Source organism: Ictidomys tridecemlineatus, chromosome 5, assembly GCF_052094955.1.
Source record: "Ictidomys tridecemlineatus isolate mIctTri1 chromosome 5, mIctTri1.hap1, whole genome shotgun sequence".
In the NCBI taxonomy this organism is placed as follows: Eukaryota; Metazoa; Chordata; class Mammalia; order Rodentia; family Sciuridae; genus Ictidomys; species Ictidomys tridecemlineatus.
The window spans coordinates 32,528,412-32,547,171 of NC_135481.1; the positions used below are offsets into that span (position 1 = coordinate 32,528,412).

Below are 18,760 nucleotides of genomic sequence, written 5' to 3' on the forward strand. Positions count from 1 at the left end.
AGAAATGCTGTTTATAGCAACAACATTGTTTTGTTTTTTAAGGAATGAGTATGGTGCATATGATTCAATAACTGAGTAAGCATTGACATTAAAATAAGTGAGACTATGTAGCAACTACTTAGAAGGTAGTCTCTCGAAACAGTCTTACCTACCCTAAGATTCTAAAATTATATGTGCATCTCGTTTCTGACTTTTTCTATTTTTCTCAAAGCTTTCTCAACATTTATAGTCACAGAGACACAAAACAAAGTTTTTAAGATCTAGGGCCAGTTTGGAGAAAATAGATTCTAAAAAATATAGGAAAAAATAGGATTGGAAAGTGAGTTAATCTGCCCCAGGGATTAGAAACACTTAGCAAATAAAGCAGACAAGTAGTAAGCCAATATACTAGGATATCTAACTGCAGACTCACAGGATTTAGTTTATTGTTTCATCAGTTGATAATATATGCATCTTTTCAATAGTTATAGGAATTGATTCACTGATATTTTTTCCAAAACAGCTTTATGGAGATGTAACTTACATACCATAAAATTCACTTATTTTAATTGTACAGTTCAATAGATTTGCATAAATTTAGAATTTTGGAACCCTTGCCGAAATTCAGTTTTAGAAGATTTCTATCATCCGCCCCGTAAGAGATCCCTCGGGCCAATTTGCAGAAAATTCCTGCCCTCAACCCCAGCCCTGAACAATCACTAGTTTTCATCTCTAAAATTTTGCCTTTTTTTTCCCCTTGTGTATAAAGGAAATCTTATATAGTCTTTTATATCTTGCTTTCTTGGCTACGTATAAAGTAATAATATGTATCAGTAGTTTGTTCCTCTTTATTGTTGAATTATGTTCCATTGTATTGATATACCACAGTTTATTTTTTCATTCAGCAGGTAATGGACATTTTGTATTGTTTTCAGCTTGGGGCAATTAAAAATAATTCTGCTTCATACATACAAGTCTTTGTAGGGCTCAAAAATTTTTTTCTCTTAGGTAAATACCTAGATATGGAATTACTGGATCATATACTAAAGTTTATGTTTAACTTTTTTTAAAACTGAAAAACAATGATTTAACATACTTCCAGGGTATAATGTGATGTTTCAATACTTGTATTATTTTTTTTGTGATAAGAACATTTAAAATCCTCTTTTCTGAGGATGGTTAATGCGTACGGGGGTGCAGTTGGATAAAAGGAAAAACTTCTAATGTTCTATAGAATGGTAGAATAACTATGGGTGACAACAACTAATTGAATATTTCAAAACAGCTGATAGGATTTTGAATGGTAACAACACAAAGAAGTGATACATGTCTGAGGTGATAAGTATGTCGTTCACCCTGATCTAATCATTACATATTGTATACATGCATTAAAATGTTACGCCATACTACTTAAATAAGTACAATTACTATATGTCAATTAAAAATGAAAATTTATAAATTAAAAAAACTTTAAAAATCCTCGTTTTGAAATATTCAATATTAAACATTGTCAGCCTCCTATGCAATAGAACACCAGAAGTTATTGCTCTTATCTCACTGTAACTTTATACCCATTGACCAGTTATTTAACTTTGCAAAAACTACCAAATTACTGTCTAAAGTAGCTGTACCAGTTTACAGTTTACAGAAGCATTTTGTGAAACTGATATTCTAGTTTCTCCAGATCCTCCTAAATACTTGTTACTGTCTTTTACATTGTAGCCATTCTAGCAAGTGTGAAATAATGTCTTATGATTTTAATTTTTGTTTTCCTAGTGACTAATGAGATTGAGGGTGTTTTCATGTGCTTGTTCCTGTGCCTTCGTAGGTAAAATATCTATTCAAATCTTCTGACGATTTAAAAAATTGGGTTATCTTCTGATTGAATTGTAAGGGTTTCTCATAGTTTTTAAAATGCAAGTCCTTTATATGATATTACAGATATTTTCTCCAAGTCTGTTTCTTGTCTTCTCATTTTCTTAATGATTTATTTTGAAGTATATGTTTTTTATTTTGATAATGTTCAATTTTTTTATGACTTTCATGAATCATGCTTTCAGTATTTTATTTAAGAACTGTTTGCCTAACAAGATCTTAAACTTTTTCTCATGTTTTCTAGACATTGTATAGTTTTATCTCTTATATTTAAGTTTTTGCTCCATTTTGAATTAATTTTGTGCATGTTCTGAGGTAAGGATCATGTTTTTTTGTTTGTTGTTCATTTGCAGTAGATATTCATATCCAGTTCTCCTAGTGCCATCCTTTCTCAGTGAATTTCTTTGACACTTTCATTGACCAGTTGGAAGGGTTTATTTCTGGCCTTTCTATTCAGTTCTGTTGACATAATTTCTATTCTTCCTTCACTACGACTGTCTCTTCATTATTGTACATGCAATGATAGTAAGTTTTGAAGTTTCCAATGTAATTTTTTTTTCTAAATTGTCTTAGTTCTCGAGTCCTTTACATTTCCACATAAATTTTAGCTTTATCTTGCCAATTTCTGTGAAACATTTCATTGGGATTTTGATAAGATTGTCTAGAATCTTTGGACCAATTTATGAGGAAATTTTACGTTAACAGTATTGATTTGCCCATTCCACGAACATGGAATATCTCTTCACTTATTTAAAGGTTCTTTAATTTATCTCAGCAATGTTTTATAGGTTTTGATGTGCAAATCTTACACTTTTGTTGTTAAATATATTTCTATAAACTTTATTGCTTTTGTTGTAATTGTGAATGGAATTTTTGAAAACTTCATTTAAGATTATTCACTGTAGTATATAGAATCTTATATTCTGTGACCTTGCTAAATTGTTTATTAATTTTTGTAGATTTCTTTAGGTTTTACGTGTACAGGATTATGTTGTCTGAGACTAAAGATAATTTTACTTATTTCTTTTTATTCTGTATGGTTTTTGTTTCTTTTCTTTGCATTATTACATTGGCTAGAACCCAAAATATAATGTTCAATAGAAGTGGCAAGAGTTGATGTCCTTGCTTTGTTCTTGATCTTAGAAAGCATTATTATTTCAGCAGTGTGTATTGAGACTATCTCTAAGCTTTCCATAGATATCCTTCATCAGGTTCAGTTACTTTCTTTTTACATTTTGTTTAGAGTTTTATTATTATGAATGAACAGAATTTTTCAGATGCTTTATCTAATGAAAAGATAATGTTTTTTTTCTATAATTCTATTAATATGTTTATTACATCAATTGATTTTTAGATGGTAAGCCATCTAAAATTTCACTTGCCAGATAATTCTTTTTATATGTTGTTGGATTTATTTTGACAATACTCTGCTGAGGGTTTTGCATCTCTGTTCATAGGGTGGGGTGAAGGTTTTACTGTCTTTGTCTAGTTTTGGTCTCAAGGAATACTGGCTTATAGAGTGAGAAATAAGCCAATTTTTTATTTTTTCAAATGATTTCAGTTAGGGTGAGGGAAGAATGACGTACAGAGTGTTTCTTGCTTTATCTATAATGTAATTTCATTTCAAAACAATTTCTCATCTTTTTAGAATTGACATTTTTATAAGATACAATAGAAATAAATCACTATAAAAATTATATAAAATATGCAAATACAAGTCCCATTTATAAAATAGATTCAACCTGTTTTAAATTACTCTGTTAAATTGATTCAAATGTTTCCAAAGGCTTATTCTTAATTTCTATATTTACTTCACCACAGACTGGACACACACAGTTCTCACAAATCTGAGACTCAACTTTGAGTATGGTGTAGATCCAATCAACTGGTGTAGATCCATGCTTCTCAAACTTTGATATGCCTCATAATCACCTGCGGAATCCCATTTGAAAGCAGATTCTGACCCAGTAGGTCTGGGACAGGGCACAAGGCTCTGTATTTTTTTATTTTTTTTTATTAGTTGCTCAAAACATTACAATGATCTTGACATATCATATATCAGACATTTGATTCATATGGGGTGTGAATTCTTATTTTTCCCACGTGTACAGATTGCAGGATCACATTGGTTATACATCCACGTTTATACATACTGCCATACTAGTGTCTGTTGTATTCTGCTGTCTTTCCTATCCTCTACTATCCCCCCTCTCCTCCCCTCCCCTCTCCTCCCATCATCTCTCTCTGCCCCATCTACTGTAACTCATTTCTCTCTCTCTCTCTTTTTTTTCCCTTCCCCCTCACATCCTCTTATATGTAATTTTTCTATCAAGCTACAGGTGATACGGCCACTGCTATTAGTCTTCGGACCACATTTGCATACCAAAGCTATGAAATACAATGCAGACAGTAAATAATGTGAAATTTTTTACAACCCTGTAAGAAATTGCTTTGGGACATATTTGGTTTTTCAAAGGCTGTTATATTGTTGCTCAATCATCATGATTCTCTAGATATCAGTTGTTTTTCTTGGTTCGTAACCTTTCTGGGCCTCCAACGGCTCATCTATAAATCAAGGGACTTGAACTAGAAGATTTCTGAAGTCCCTTCCAGATCTCACAGTCTGTGATTTTAAGTCTTGATGCTGTGGGAGAATTATGGCTACATTTGCATTTTCTTTTCATATAAACCTAATAAAATATGAACCCAAAGTTTTATGTTACAACAGTTCTTAACATGATGTTAAAAAATAACAATAAACATACTTTACTAAATTTTGGATGATCCGGAAAGATTAATATCACCAATCAAGGATTTTTCCATGTTGAAGTCTGGGAGAAAAAGGGCGGAGGTCTTGTTTAACCTTATAGTTGGAAATCCAATTAAAAAATAATTGACTTTGCTTAAACTGTGGAGAGACAAGTAAAATAGGTGTTTATATTATAAAATTCAAGTTGACACAAAATAGCTGAAAGGCTTCAATTTTAGCCAAGTAGAAATGATCTCATTTTCCTTTATATTTCATTATATTTACTGAAGTACTTGAAACTTTTCCCTTCATTGCCTAAAAGCAAATGAAAAGGGTGGTAAATCAGTGATAGAAATGTGTTGTCGAAACCTCCAGAGGCTGTACCCTCAGCCTTTAGCACATATTAGACTGATTTTGCTATTCTTCCTACAGAGGATTACAGTAAATTCTTGCAATGAAGGGTGAGGTGCTTGGTCAGCCTCCAAAGAAAGTGACTAATAATTGACCTAATGTACAGAGCACATGAATAACATATTCTTTGGGTAATAGAAAAAAAATTCTGGTTTACGGGGTGTGTTAGAGTTCATATTCCTTTTTCAGTTCTTCCAAAAGATTTAAAATACTCAGCTCTTCTATTACATTTTTAATTCGTCAGACTCAAATGCAAATCACACCATTATGTGCCACTATTCAATTCCATTTAAGAGCAGACTTTTGGGCTGGGGTATAGCTCATGGTCCTAGGTTTAATCCCCGATATAGAAAACAAAAACAAACAAAAAACAAAAAAAAAGTTTAGAATTTTGAACAGAAATAATATCCATTTTATCTCATTTACTCTTATAGTGATGCTATACTATAAGATAAATGTTTAGTTTTGTACCATTGAACAGTCGTTTCCCTTGATACTGTTGTTTCCTTTGCTATAGAGATATGAAGTCTCCAAAAATATGGGTTTTTAAAAAATTTGCTAAAGAGATTAATGGAAAGTAGAATTTTCTCATTTTTCATTTAACACATTGAACATCATTTAACTAAATGATAAACTTACCGTATTTTTGTTATTCTTGGCTTATCTGCAAAATATTTTATGTGGTACATTTCCTTTTATTCATTTAGAATAATGGAGTCAGCTTGACAGACCGTTTTATTTTTAATTAACACTTTACCATAGCACTTGTTAAGACACATCCATTGATGTTACAAAGGTCATGGATCAAAATATTTGCAGGGGTTCTTCCTGAATGATGGGATTATAGTCAAGATTTCATTTTCTGCTTTTCTTTTTATGTCTTTTTAATGTTCTTGGAAGACCAATAATTTTCTTGGTTTAAAGACCAGGGATCTTTATTATTTATCCACAGAGGAAGAGAACTTTTCATGTGTCTATGTATGTGGTATATCTACTATATGCCAGGCTTTGTTGAGTTGAGAGAGAAGGAGGTAAGTGAGAGCCAGCTGTTTACTTTGAGTTCAGGCCCTGGTTCACCATCTTGCCAAAATACGATCAATGGGGGATAAGAAATGGTACCCCATTACAATTACCATCTGAAAAGTGGCAGTGATTCTGTGCATCTCACCTACAGTGTTAAAAAGAATTGATTGAGACTGTGCATGTAAAGCACCTGTCTCATATGTGGTACGATGAAACTTGTCATGGTTATTGTGCTTCACATGCTTGTGGTAATGGGAGACTCATTCCCTTCAGAGGCAACTTAGTCTGTGTTTGGATGGTTTGGAGAGAAAATTGAACTACACACCAACTTAAATTTGTCTCTGGAAATCTCTGCCATTCCTGCAGTTGCTCTTCCACGAGGCATCCTTTTAAATACTAACTACTAGAAGTTTGCCTAGTACCTTCATTCCTTCCAAGTCAAGTTTCTTTTGGAACTTTTCTCTAAGAAAACATCTCTGGTTTTATCATGAGGGATAGTGAGAAACTAGGATTTATATTTTGTAGTTACGCAACTATTTTTATCCTGTAGATATTTATTTTGTAGATATGTGAGGGTCACCTGAGATTTTTGCCTTTCAATTAATTAAATTACTTATATATTATTACTAGAAAATGAGCATTTGAGAAGAAATAGATATAACTAGAAAAAAAAATACATCCAGGATTATCTAAAGCAGTTCAGACGAAGAAGACATTGAGTCCAGGAACTTCCACTTAAGTCTCTCCAAAGTGTCTTTCCTGTGACCTCACAACAAAGCACACTTAAAACCTCACTGGCATTGTATCATAGAAATGCTTCTCTGTCCCAGCAGGTGATTCTAATAAGTTTTCTTTATTGATCTTGTTATAAGGGATACTGTCCAACAAATAATCCTGTACAATAAAAATTCTCTGGAGTGACCATGGAATGGGCTGGGTGGTGTTGGTGTACAGGCAATGGTGAGGATGATGTGAGGAAAGCTAAGCTAATCACAGAGTCTCTGTTCTGCAGTGAAACAGCCACAGTGTCACTCCATGCTCCCCACATGCCTGCCTCCCATACCAAACATTGCAGCCTTCCCTGACATTTCTAGACCACCCACTGTAATAATACAGTATGTAAAAGGATCCAGATGCTTGGAAAGAGAATGGGTGAAGTATAGAGCACTCATGACACCTTCTCCTTGGCCCTGGGAACTTTGGAGCATTGTTTTCACATAGCTGGCTCACTAAAGAGATCAAACTTCATCCCCAAATCTACTTTTCAGAGCACTGTGGTTGGGAGTGGCAGGATTAAACATATTGCAATATATACACAGTTTTTTAAAATGTGCTTAATTCGGGGGCCTCTGTGTCTTTAGAGCCTGCACCTCTTTTCAGTATTCCTTTGAGAACAGGGAAAGTGGGTTGTAGGATGTGCACACACATTGACCTCTAGCAATAGGTTGTGAGGAGTAGAGGAGAAAGCAGAGAGTGTCCCATGAGAGAGAGTGATAATCATGAAGAGCAAGCATCCATATGTGTGGAGTTATCCATTTGCAAAATAGCAGAAGAGAGCTGGCTAAATACAGATAACTTATAGTTTAAAGCTTCATTTGGCAATTTAAAAACATGCTTCATTTTATACACTTTTGGAAATAAACATATATTTGGAACTTAGGCCAGTTGGCAGTTTTACTGTGGTTTAACTGGTGCAATAATGGTTTTGCAATAGTTTGTTCAAAACAAATTTAAGGTGTGGTTTTTTCACCCCTCCACCTTCCCCTGAGAACAGATTTATAAAAGTCATCAATCCTCTTCACAGGAGACTCATTCATTCGTTTATTTATCCTAATCCCTTCATTTTCTATCACCATCCTATCTAATGTTGCTCTCCTAGTCCCTCTACTACATGATTTTGTTTTAAAAATATTTTTCCCAAGTTCTACTTCTCTCTATTGAAAGTTAGTGTCCGAAAAGTAGGAGCTAGCTACCTGTTTTTGATTTGTTTTTTTTTAACTGTAAATGTTCATTATTTAAAATAGTGCCTGACAATAGGTACTCAATAAGTATCAATGATAAAACATGGCTTTTCACAGAATTCATGACAAGAATGTGAGGAATAAATGTCTTCTTAGTTCACTTGTTTCTTCCTTCATTCATCTATCCCTCAAACATCTAGTGAAGACCTTGCTAAGAACTGTAGTGCTGGGGGGGGGTGTATAACCTTGCTCCAAAAGAATTTACATAGATAAAATCACATTAAACTATAATGCAGCATGATGTCTTCATTAAATAAAGGAAAAACTAATGAAAACTCAATTTAAAATGTTTCATTAAAATTTTTAGTATTTCAAAAGACCAAATTTGCATTTATCAAAATAATAATACATTTTTTTTCCTTATAACTTAAATGTTGTAATCAGAGGGCTCATATGGGATGTTCTCTGCCTGATTTAGACTGACAGCCGCAGTTGTAGGGGAAGGTGCTTTCCCAAAGCTAGGGGCATAAGTTGGGTGCAGGTTGGTATGCCAGTGTTGGAGTGACAATCTGCCAGTGGGCCATTACCACCCAAGTGCTATCTCTAAAGGTAGCAGAAATTTTATCCTTGAAAATGAAAATGTTTTGGTTTTAAAAATATGCTTCTCTTTCTAAGAAATCCAAGGCACAGGTTCCCTTAAAGTCATGCACATTTCCCTTTGCTAATGGCTGGACTCGTTCGCATGCACAAAGCACTATTCCATTTGAAGTTTCTGACGTTGACTTAGTTCCCAATTTGTAATACACAGAATTTGACACAAATAAGTTTATTAAAGCAAAGAAAAATTGTAGAATACTGTGTCGTATGCTCTTTTAGATTATGCAGTTACCTGATGTAGATGCATCACAATAACACTCTGATGTCTGTGACCCATTGTCCATCAAAATTGCCCAGAATATCCCAGCATCATGGCATGGACCTGGAGAGGGGGACTTGATGGCTATCTGGCTCAATCTCTGCTTTTTGTAGGGGATTCTATGGTGTTTAAGTGAACCACAGTTACTAACCAGAGTGTCACACAGCTAGTTGGTGAGAGTCAGATTTGAATTGTCTCTCCTAACATCAGTCTAAGTATTTCCCACTTACATTGTAGTTGCTATGATTCCTCAGTAAACTGTAATTTATGGTCCCCAGTGGAATCAGAATTAGTGGGGGTTCAATCCAGATATTTACATTTTATGCACACTAGCATTTGGGCTTATACCAAGCAGCCTCAAGACCTTCTTCCCAGGAAAAGCCATTTGCTAAATAGTTCTTCCAGAATACTTTTTAAAGGAAAAAACTATCTGCCTTCTTATTTTGCTCTGTCTGCTGAATATGTTGACTGTATAAACTTCTTAAAGATAAGCTTTAAAGATGAGTGAAAATATTGCTCCTAGAAGCTAAAGCCTCTAATTTAGAGAGAAATTTTCTCTATAGTGTAAGAGTGGGAAATTTTCATTTGAAGGTTTTTGATTAATTGGATCAATTGGAATTGTTGATAAAGTCTAAAAAGTTAAGTGCGAGTCTTTAGTATTTTGAATTGTGTCTAATGGATCTTGAGTTGATACTGAATGCATTCAATCTTCTTGTGCTTTCACAGAAATCTTTATGGATGAATGTTTAGGGTTCTAATAAAGAGGCTTCCTGTTTGGTGGGAGGAACTGTGCAGAGGAGAGGCAAGGAGGGAAGGAGGCTTTCCATGAAAACTTTCTGTGCTTCTTGATTCCTGAACCCTATGAATAGATTGCCTATTCACAAACTTTGAAACAATATGAAAGTTTAAAATATTGTCATGCATTGTAAGGCCTTTGTAGGTATTCACTCTAACTGTGCCCATGCTTCACGAACACGTATTCTAGAATCTACATCTTCCTGCAGCAGAAGGTAATGAACATTGCTAAAGGTCAGAGTCAGGAAGGGAAAGACTGCAGATGCAGCTAGTTTAAAGGAAATCACTAATTGGCTCAAAAATATGGGCCATTGTGATGTAGCAATTATACCCATGATCTTAAAGCCCCTCCCTGACAGGCCACTCATCACTGAGATTTGGGTGACCTTGAACAGACCACTTAACCCTCTTGAGACATAGTTTTCTAGTCTAGTAATAATGGACACTCCCTGCTTTTCAATTTTCCAACTATTCTGAATACATTATTTCATTTAACCCCCATAACAACTCAGGGGTGGGCCGTATGCTGCCATCTCTATTGTTCAGATGAGAAAATTATCGCCCAGAGAGGTTACATGGTTTAGGAAGGGTCAGCTAACTTTCGTTACTGGACTCTTTCCAAAGTGACATGAAGGGGACATGAATGAGGCAATTTCCAGGGCCCTTTCCAGCATTAAAGTCCATTAGTCTGAGCTATTCAAGGATCGACTTTTGTTGTAGTCTTTTGGAGAAATCCAAAAGAAATTGTAGCCATGGATCCTCAATTTTAGGAGCTTGCATTGTAATTAGAGTCAAAGAACGTGTTCTTTTGAAGATAACTGAGGAATAGTTAAGAATCTATATGTTAAAGTATGCAAATTATAAATATACTAGAAGATCTTTTATCACATAGCACAAACTCTGTACCAAACTGCCAAGAGAGTAGACCATCCCAATTTCCAGGGAATAATAACATTTTACTGTCTCATCCTCTCTATGAATAATAATAGTTCAAAGAGAACACTTTGACCTAAGAATTTGTTGTATATCATCCCATCTTACCCTTACCACAACCCTTTGAGGAAGGTATTATTATCCCAATTTTATAGATAATGCAATTAAGAGATCAAATGATTTGAGTGACTGGCTTGTCGATGGTAGAGCCAGGTCACTTGCCAGGGCTCTTTGTTGGTTTTAGGTGTGTGAGCACTGTCTTGGTGCCTGTCTTGTCTTCGTAGTGGAGACTGCATGCTTGATTTTCTTTAGAGGCAATTTAAGTCACCTTCAGTGGGTCTGTCTATCAATAATGAACCCATGAGCTCTGGCATTCTTGTCTTAAACTAGTATGTGAGCCTAGTTTCTCCTAATGTAGCATGTTACCTCATTTTGCCTTCATTTATAATAAGTAGAAGTAGAAACACTTCACTCTGGTAGGTAAGTTCATTCACCTGAAAGCAAATGATAGGCATAGTAAACAATTTGACAGCCTTTTTCTCTGTAAAAGAAGGTTTTCTGGGGAGTGAGGGTGGGGGATTAAAGTACTTTCAGTCTTTTGAATATGTTTTGTTCATTATTTTTCTGCCACTTAGATATGAGAACTTTTTTATCATGCTTATGCCATTCTTTCTTTCAACCCCTTGCCCATTGCCAGGGTGAATTCATTCTTCCCATGAATGCTGAAGAAACCCCTTGGCAGTTAAAAAAGACTTAGCATTTACTCAGTCATTCTGGGAAGAGAAGGGAATTTTCTTCGTTTCTTTAGTCTTTAATTCACATGGACCCAGGCAAGGTACATAGCTTGGCTGGGTTGGCAGGAGGCTTGTGAAGATTGTAAAAACTGCTTTGCTTGGGACCCTGGCTCCTTGCAGAGGTCTGTCTGCTTGTCCTTAGTCTGTGTCCTCGGCAGGCCTTTCACTTGAGTCAGACTCCTCTAATGAGAGAGTTCTTGGGTTTCAGTGTGGGGGAACCCAGCCTCCACCCGCCAGACTTCCTGGAGAGCTCTCTGCTGATGCTCAAAGTGCCTGGAGCCTGGAGGATTGGATGCAGCTCCCTTTCGAAGGGATCTCAAAATTCTTTAGACATAATATATTTGTGGCTACAATTTGTTAAGAAAGGAACGAGGCCGTTGCAGCCAATAAATTGTCAAAGGAGCACATACCTAAGATAGAGAAAATGGTTTGCAGTAACGGCTCTCTCACTCCCTTTTCTAGTGCTCTGCATTCAATATTTCCAGCAACTTTCAGTAAAAGCTTCTAAGCAGACTTCTGGCTCTGCTCTTTGCATTTACCAAAACCCTCGGGGCATGTGTTGACTGAGGGAATGCCTTTTTATTCACCTGCTTCCTGGTCGGAACTTCAGGTAATCAGTGCTGCTTGTTCCCAGTGGGAATCCAAAGAACTCTGAAACAACATTTTCTTTGTCAGGGAAGTGAGATTTCTCTACAAGCATGTATATCATAGTTCACTGAGTAAGCTTATCTAGAAAGTTTGAGCTCTCTAGCACTTGCAGGAACTCCCAGATTACTTCAGAGATGGCCTTGACATTATAAAAATTAGCTCTCAGAAAAATAGACCTCATCACCTCATCCCACAGTTGTTGCTTCTTTGAAAACGCTGTTGATATCTATTTCTACTAACTCTCTAAATCTGATCCCTCTGATATTCATATATTTCTGGTTTTGTATTAGTGTATTCTATAGCCAGATACTTTGCTAGTTTATATGAGTTTTCTTTACCTTTTCATAATTCCACCCAACTTCTTAGATATAGAATTTCTAAAGCTAGTTGTCAGTGTGCCAAAACAGCCTTCACATTAGCAAAATTACTTCATGCTTCACTTGACTGGGCTCTAAGATGACTTAGATAATTTATGTTTCCTTTTACCGCATTTAAGGGAAATGGTCTTATATCCTGGCTTGGAATTTATCTAATAAACTTAAACTCTCCCTCCTGGAATTACCAAGATATAAAATTAAGCCTCCTGCTAATAATGCTGAAATTGAATTGATGTTCAAAATGATACCCAAATATTAACAGTTCTTTATTTTTTATTTTTATTTTTTAATAGCACAAGCTTTATAAAGGAACACCTTTTTTTTCACATTGTATTAGCAGTTCTTTATATCCTGAACTATTTTGTTTAGATGAACAGAGAGGAGATATGCTGGGATAGGAAATGGTTGACAGAAACAAGACTGTGCACAGGAGTATAGGAAACATGTCACAGTATGAAAGGTTTACCAGATCATACAGAGCAAGGAGAATTAGCAGGGAGGTGGAAAATGGGGTGAGATGGTAACTTGGCCTGGCTGAGAAGACATGGGGTGCTAATTACTACTTATGCCCAACTTGTTTAAGAATTCTCTTCTACAGGAAATCATTTTTGAATGGAGGGGAAAACCACTTTAACTTTTGACTTAGCCACTCACTACAGAAGAAGGCCACTTACTCAGACCTGAAAGCCTTAATCCTGGCAAATTCATCTCTTAGTGATGGCTTAATTATATTTTAGGATACTGTTTAAGGTGAAGGTTAAATATTTTAATTTTTAAAGCGAGAATAGAGCAGAAGCAAACATATCAAGTGATGGCAAATGTACTAGGGAGCCTCCATAAGCAGCTGAGTGTGCTCTGAGCAGCCTCAGTGTGGGACAGATGCCATAGAGGAAAACCCAGCCATCCAGTACCTTTCCTTCAAACTTCACCTAATCATTTTCTCTTGCTTTCCTCAACCCAGACCCATCTTGCCTGGCCTTCTCAATGAATGCTTGGCTTGAACTTCGTTCACTCAACTCCATTGCTGACACACCCGTTGTACTGACGGAATCCTGGCTGGAACAGAGCTTGCTCAGCTGTGCTTTAGACAAACCCTGCTGGCTGACCTGGTTTAAACCTGGCTTTCTTGACGCCATCTCTGGCATGTTCCAAGGTGAAAAAGGCCCCTGCTGCCCCTTCCATCGCTCCTCTGGAGGGGGAACCAGTTGCCACTTGGCACCAGAGTTTATCAGGCTTGCATCCAAAGTAGTAACATGATTTAGTGAGAATAGTACTGGACAAGGAGGCAGGAAACTCGAGTTCTGGTGCCGGCTGTGCTTTTCAATAGCCATATGACCTTGGGCAAATCATTTCACCACCCAACCTCAGGTTTTACAACCGTAGAGAAAAGTTAGACTAGATGTTCCCTAAGGACCTTCCTGATCCTGAAAGTTAGGGATTCACATTAGGCTAACAAACTCTCAAATGAAGAGAATTTGATTCCACATGCATTTCTGTACCGTGCCCTGCTGTCTCTTTCCATGGAGCACAGATGCTTTCTGTGTAGCTTCAGCTTAGCTCTCCATCCTGGGATTACCTCGAAAGCCTTTCTTTCTGCCATACAATCCACTGCAAAGAAGGGCATCTTACAAGTCTATAAATTGGGCAGGTGACTCTGCTTATTGACTCATCTCTTATGGATGCTTTACATTAATTAGTTTAAGAAACTTTTTATTAAAAACTTACTCCTTTACTCATTTTATTGTCAACCCCTTTCTGGATGAGGATTTCAAAGATATCACTGATTTAAAAAAAAAAAAACTGTGCTTAGAAAAAGATATTTTACATGTAATATTTCCCCCAAACCCGAACAACTTTAAAAGAACTTCTGTCGTCTCCACTTGTCAAATGAGGGAATTGAGGCCCACTGAGGTTATACAGTGACCCAGCACTAATAACCAGCAGGATTGGAATTTGCATCAGACTCATGTACATCCACAGCCTGAACTCAACTGTGGCACTGTCTTCACACTGAGAAGTAGCTGCTATTATTTCAAGAGTACCTGGTATTTTGTGCAAGAGGTCTCAGGGAACCCTACTCGTTAAGGTCTTGAAGAAGATGATTTCTAACTGCATTTCACATGCTTGGAATTTATGCTCTGCCATGCACTTTTCCACTTAATTTTAAATCCATGAGTATTTCAAGGGGAATTTAACCCATATGGTTCTGATTCACTTGTACTTAACTCATCAAAGAGGATTGTTTTGTAAACCTTAGTCTCTTCTTATGAGGACTTTCGAGCTCATATTTGGCTGGCATTGCCTGGATTTTGAATCTGCCATGGTTGAAGCTTGATTTTAAATCCTCTTTCTAACCACTATTTCATGGTGGTTTCATCCTGCAAGTACATAAGGTGAGTCATAAAAATCTCTTCAAAAACTGCACCCAGGAGTCCGGTCGTCTAAAAGGAGAGCTACTATCTTTTGAGGTTTGTTGCACTCACCTAAAGCATTACTCAATAAGTTGTTGAATCATGCGTGGATATGATCTGTGAGAGTAAAAAATAAATATATAGATGCTACATCCCTTGGAATGACATGGAACAAAACCCTCTTTGAAATATAAGTTATTCCTGGTTGTTAGATATATTGCTACTTTGGAAAAGGGCTTTTAGCATAGAATTTTCGGTGTGTGAGACATTAGAATTGTATAGCTAGTGGAAAGTTTCATTCAGAGACCCCCATTAGAAATGTAGAAGGCAAAACTTGTTTATTATCTTTGCATTTAGATGCGTTGGGTACATTCAGTTCTGATAACCTGCTGAGTTGGAGATTTAATTAACTTGTCAAATTAATTTCACATGAGCTCCTCTAAGGAATGTGTCTAATTATTGGTAGTTGTGCATGACCCAAAGGGAAGTAAGAATGATTGTTGTACCTGGTTAATATATGTTTGGTTCAATAAACATGTATCGAGTATCTTCTGTTCTTGGCTGTTGGAGCTAGAGGACAATAGTACAGAGATGAACAAGGGACTTTCTCTCCTAGGGAATTTGCCATCTGTAGGTGGTGACCTGTGTGCTTCTCTCTGTATCATAAGGCCAGATGGTGTCACTGCCAAATAGGCAACATAAAGCAGCACAACCATGGAAGCCTAGAAGATGAGGATGTTCATTTTGATTGAACAGCAGGATGGACAGGCTATCCCCAAAACGTAGTGTTTAAATTTGGTCTGGAAGGATGAGAAGACTTTTGGAGGAGGAAGGGCATTCTGAGACAAGGCAGCCTGACACGTCTTTGGGTAATATGACAGTGCCAAATAGTCTTACCAGATTTCTTCCCTGCTTAGACATGGGGTGGGGTGAGTCTGCAGAGATGATCAGAACTTTGGAAGCTTACACAGAGCTAAAGGGGGTTGTGTCCTTCAATAACGAGCAGCTGGGATTAGCATGATAGCCTTTAACTGAGCATGGATTTTCAGAGCTGGGACAGTTTAGTCTTGGATTACAGAGGGAACACAGGAAAAGGGCAAGAAAGGGAACAGAACTCGAAGGAACAGTGTGTGAAATGTACACATCACCATTGCATGCCATATGTAAGTAGGACACTCCACATAACATCTTAACCTGGCCATGTATTTGAATAGTACACAAAGCCCAATTCCATCTGTTGTTTGAGAAACCAATCCAATGATGTATCTTAAGTAAAAAGATTTCTTCTATTTACAGAGTGATTGTCATGGAATAGAAAGAACTACAATTAGACATAAGATTAAATATTTATCTCCTATAATTCTTTCAAATATCTTTTCCTATTATTATCACTGTTTATCATTGAGAAAACTGAGGAACAGAGAATAAACAACTTGCCCACTCTTACATAGAGACATAAGGTACTTCCAGCTCAATCTACACATATAATGTGTATGTATGTGGCTTACCATTTCTATTTTTCAATGCTTTTCAATGTTCTATGACCCATGTAAAGAATACACGTCACTATGCCAGTTACAAATTGAACAAAAGTATGCATATCACCCAACTTACACGCTAGAACATTACCAATATGTATTTTGGCTTCTTAACCCCATCTCCTTCTTCCCCCTGGGGAGGTAGCCTCTGTTATACATTTTAATACATGTATTTTTTAGGTAACATCAAAATTGCTTCTGTGTTATCATGGTTCAGGGTGAATATATTTATGAAAATAAAATAGGGATAATCAGCATTTCATGCAAATAATACCCATTACTGCACTGGGGATTTAAATATAGCTAAAGATTTAGGAGTACATGAGTGAGAATGCTGAAACTGATCTAGACATGGCTTTTATTCTGAGAGCTATGATTTAATCCTGAAGCACAGGAAGGCAATGGTGAGTCCGAAGAGGAGGCATGAAGTAAGACAGGGCCTGATCTGAGATTTGAGAGATTTCAGTTCTAATTCTGTTTGCATTAATTTGTTTGGTGACATTCAGAAAATGACTTCACCCACTGGGTTTTAATTTACCCTTGTGTTTTTAGTATGATTTCTTTCAAAAAGACAAAGTATTGGAAGAAAGCATGGGTTTTAGAATCAGAAACATAAATATTTGAATTTTTAAAAATATATTTTTAGTTGTAGATGGACACAATACTTTTATTTTGTTTATTTTCATGTGGTGCCGGGATTGAACCCATTGCCTCACGCATGCTCAGCAAGTTCTCTATCATTGAGCCACAACCCCAGCTCTGAATTTTTGATCTACCACTTACTCTGTACAACCCTGACAAATTTCTTAACTTTACTTTGAGCCTCAGTTTCCTCTTTTGTAAAATAGGAGAAAAGTCTTCCTTCAGAGAATTAAATGAGACAGCATGTTAAAGTAGCCAGCATCATGCTCCAAAAATGTCCATTGTTTTTCTTCTTTAAGTTTCTTTCCAATTCTAAAATAGGAGATTCCAACGCTCATCTTATGCCTAAACGTTTGAAGCACAACCATCTCATAATTATGGAATTTCCTGTAGTAAAGGACTCAACATTTCTCTCAAATCAGACTTGTCATCAGAAGACTTTCCAAGGTCTGGATAAATCTTTTCAAATTAATAACAACATCTGGGATTAAAAAAAGTTTCCTGGTCTGGGGTTGTGGCTCAGTGGTAGCGCACTCATCTGGCATGTGTGAGGCACGGGGTTAGATCCTCAGCACCATATAAAAAAATAAATTAAAAAAAAATCCTCTCACACTCAGAATGAAGAGAAAGGAAAAGAAAGGAAAGAAAGAAGTTCACTTTTCCTTGAGCCAAAACAATAGGTTCTGTGGTGAAGACTCTATTTTTATTATTTTATAAGTCATCCATATTTACATAAAGTATCAGTACTGTTCCCCTATTTAAAAATTGAATGATTTCCCCATGTTACTGCAATAGTTACCTCTTGGTGTTCTTCTGGTGTCTTCTTACCTGTATACTTGCTAAGCATTTACATAGTTCTTTGCTTTCTTCTCTGTCCATTCTTATAGTTTGAAATTGGCCACTATTTGGTAATAACTCAGGAATTCTGTTATTTTGATATATACACTATATTTTTATGTCTTTATGATTGTTATGGTAACATCAAATACATAATATTTGGGAAACAGGGGAAGGAATGGTGGTCATCTGTCTACAATGAAGGTAACATAGGATGTATCACATTGAAAATATCTCAATCATCTATAAAGTAGAGAAACACAGTCTTCTAACAGAGGTATTAACAAGTTTATTCTCAAAAATGGATGAATTTTACAAATGAGCACTGATGGCAATGATACACATGGCTATTTCAATGTTGATTTAATTTGAAAAATATATATACCTCAAAGAGAAGTATATTAAGGCAGGTCACCTGAGTTGAGTCATGTCCCAGCATTAGATATCTTACCCAGTTTCCAGGAAGGAAAATTGAATTGATTCTCAGAATACAAATTGATGAAGTAATAACATCTCAAATTCTCATTTGAATTTGGATGAAATTTGCTTATGCACTTGACCTACTTTGCTTGATCATTTTGCTCCCAGTCTTTACAATACATGATACATAAAAATTCCAGAAATTAGTATCTTACTCTTGAATCATTCAAAGGACAACAAAATCTATGCACTGATGTCTCCACCAGAAGTGAGTTTGGATGCAAGTAAAATAAAATTCAGCCATAATGGCTTAAACAAATAGGGTTAATTATTTTAATGTATTTGGAGGTCTAGGGTATTAAGACTCAGTGATAGAGTATTTGTCTATCATGTGCAAGACCTCAGACTCAATCCCCAGCACTTCAAAGGAAAAAGAAAATGAATCTGGAGG

General features: G+C 36.1%; 1 protein-coding gene across 4 annotated transcripts in view; it reads left to right on the forward strand.

The window, feature by feature from the left end:
• Fbn1 (fibrillin 1) overlaps positions 1-18,760 on the forward strand; it is a 222,372-nt gene that overhangs the window by 70,682 nt on the left and 132,930 nt on the right. The gene's annotated exons all lie outside the window — the stretch shown is intronic.